Here is a 3,315-nt window from a genome sequence, read left to right on the forward strand (position 1 = left end):
TATATATATATATATATATATATATATATAAAACCTTGCGAAGGTTACAGGAAATATAGTAGGAAAATAAGTACAGGTCTATGTTAAGTATAAATTATAGTTTGAAAAAAGGAATAAAATTAAGTGAAAGTTATTAACCGAAAAGAGTAATTTTAACTGTGACTTATATCTGTATTCATAATTAAGCCTTATGATTTCTTTAAATTTAATTTCATATGCTTTACGAATTATTTTATTGATCAATTCTTAGTCGATATATTTAAAACTCCGATAAACAGACCACTCAAAGTTTAAATTTGTATAGTTAAGAATTTTTCCATGATTCTTATTTTATGAAATTGAAAAAGAACATTTTATATAAATATATTTGTATAAAGTATTTAAGTTTGGAATCCTGTGCGTTGTTGTGAAAATTATTACGTTTAACTGTAATACTATAATATCATTGTAATTTATTTATGATAACATTAGTGTTATCTTACCTTGTATGGAAGGCTCTCTCAAGGCGATGTATAATAATGTCAATTCTTGTTATAATAGTTTAAGCTTTATTCTTGAATCGAATTAAGATTCGAAACGGGCAGTAGACAATGCTCGTGGTCCGAGAATTTATTCGCTCAATTAGACAGCGCACTTGTATGGTACGACTTTAAATATTTTCTCGCAGTCGTTAGAAAGAATTCGTATTGCGGACAGCAATGAGACCGGCTAATCTCGCCGGAGATTCGTGTAATTTTTGCGCACTGAATGTCCTTGCAATTGGTAGATTGGTAACGTTACGGGACAAGATACAGCGTTGATATGCGACGAAACTTTGGTTTGTTCTGAATATTCCGATCAATACGGATCGTTTATCGAGATTCGCGTTAAGTATGAATCTCGAAATGCTCCGTATTGATCGGCATCGGGAAGCGAATTGAACTCTCGTACACGAAACATGTTTAATTTAATTTTTCGTTTAAACGTAATTTTTCGCAAAGGGGCTCGCGTGCCATCAGATAGAATGTCCTTTAAATATGTTGTAGGGGAAAGTGATTATTCACAAAAATTAAGTGAGGGATGACATTGATTTAGAAGATATAGTAAAATAAATATTCTATAATATGTAGAAGATAAGTTTGAAAGATAATGTTTTTTTTACTCTATAGAACAAAAATTTTCTGCTTTAAAATATTTTACTGTCCATGCGAAGCGAGTCTCTTCCACCTGCTTCCCTGCTTGGGGCAGCACGATTTTCATCCCTCCTCCCCTCCTACTTTGAGGCGCATGACTTTCTCACTTTATTATATTTCTTTAGAAAGTTGTTTTTTGAAAGTCGCTTCGAGTGAAAAGTACCCTTGAAAAATGGGGGAAAGTAGAGTGAAAGTCGCTTCTCGTAAAAAGTATGCCATGATTTTATTTTTTATAAAAAATTTTTTTATAAAAAACTGTAATATATTATATCTTATATATATAAAAACTGAAGCCACTAGATTTATAAAGCAATTAATTTCAGAAATAGATTTGTTCACGTTGCATGAAATCCCCAAATATTTTTGCATTTAAAATAGATATTTTGCCTTAAAAAGAAAGCGAAGATTTTGAGAGTTAAAAGTGCAAGCAACGCAAACAGACTTATTGTCGCGTCAAAATGGTGGAAATTTACATAGTATACAATTTCAAACATAGTGGTTGATGGTTCTTTTAAATTGTACTTACATGTCCCTTTGTGCACTTTTATGCACTATAAACTTCTGCAACATATACAGGATGCGTCACCAAAATCCGGACAAATCGAACAATTTCTTTAAACAAAATGTTTTTAATAAAAAATTAAATATTACAAAAAATCCTTTTACATGGCATCCTTTTACACTTGGATCCCTGTAGAGTATAATTATTCAATATATCCCCCATTAGTTTGACGATCTTTATTCTCGGTCAGAAGCACGCACGCTGTAATGTAATACTGTCTATGAAGACGAATGCTGCCTCAATAGCGATCCTTAATGATGTCACATGGGGATGCCGAGACTTGTTTGTGACTCTTTCAACTACGCTCTATACATCATAGTCCAAGGGATTTAAATCTGGATTGTTGGGAGCAACTCGGCTTGTCCTGGTAGCTTCAGAGAGCATCTGTCATCTTTAATATGTACGATTTGTATCGAAGGTTCTCCTCGACAATTCGACGCATTTAGGTCGCTTACATCAACAATCGATGCTAATTTTCGCACGATTGCCCTGAGTCATCCGAAATTAGCGCCCTTGAGCCCTTTCAACGACTGTAGAGATCTTCGCGGTGCGTTCTTTTAAATGACTCTTTCTCGCTGGCTGGAACCTTCATTGGACTATTTTAAAGTCGTATATTTTGCCACAACGTCATAACCGGTTGATCTTGAGTATCCAAAGAACCGAATTATTTCCTTTGATGATCGCGGCTCTTTGATTATATTCTGTACTTGGTTTTAACATCGCGGCCATTTTGAGAATATGACTAGAAGCATCAGGCTTTCTCGGACGTCAACAACAACTTCTAGCGTAGGTACAATATAGCGGAAAATTTAAATTGAAATTTGTCCGGCTTTCGGTGACGCACCCTGTAAATACATATAACAGTATAATTATAATTAGAAGTCGTGCGCTTCTTAAGCAGGGGGAAAGGGGGGTCAGAATCGCTTCGCATGGAAACAGTAAAATATATTTTAAAGCAGAAAATTTTTCTATATAGTAAAAAAATATTATTTTTTAAACTTCCTCTATATATTATGGAACTTTAATTTATTATATCTTTTAAATCAATCCTCCACTTAATTTTTGTGAGACATTCAGAACACTCTCTCCTAGAACATATGAGGGCAAATCAATACGTTTTTAGAAAAACATAGTAAAATATAATACATTTTTTTTGATCGATTCATTTTTATTTTTAATTTTTATTTTAGTCTCCTTTCAGATCGATACATTTGATCCAATGACTCTCCAACTTTTTCAAGCCGTCCGAATAATATGATTTGTCCAACCCTTCAAAATAAGTCTCTGTTTCGGCGATGAGCTGCTCTCTGGTGGTGAATCTCTTTCCTCTGAATCATTTCTTCAGGAAACAGGAAATAGTCGCAGGAGGCTAAATCTGGCGATTTAGCCCCCTGCGACTATTTCTATGCTGGATGGGGAAGCAATTCGTAGCGGAATTCGTTTCGGTGCCGGGCATATGTGAATCCGTGCATTGTCTTGATGGAAGAGCATTTTCTTCTTCGCCAAATGGGAACGTTTTTTCTTTTAAATGTTGAAATAATCCAATAAGGCTGCGTAATAATCGCCATTGATCGTTTGCTT

Source organism: Atta cephalotes, assembly GCF_000143395.1.
Source record: "Atta cephalotes unplaced genomic scaffold scaffold00037, whole genome shotgun sequence".
NCBI classification, from domain to species: domain Eukaryota; kingdom Metazoa; phylum Arthropoda; class Insecta; order Hymenoptera; family Formicidae; genus Atta; species Atta cephalotes.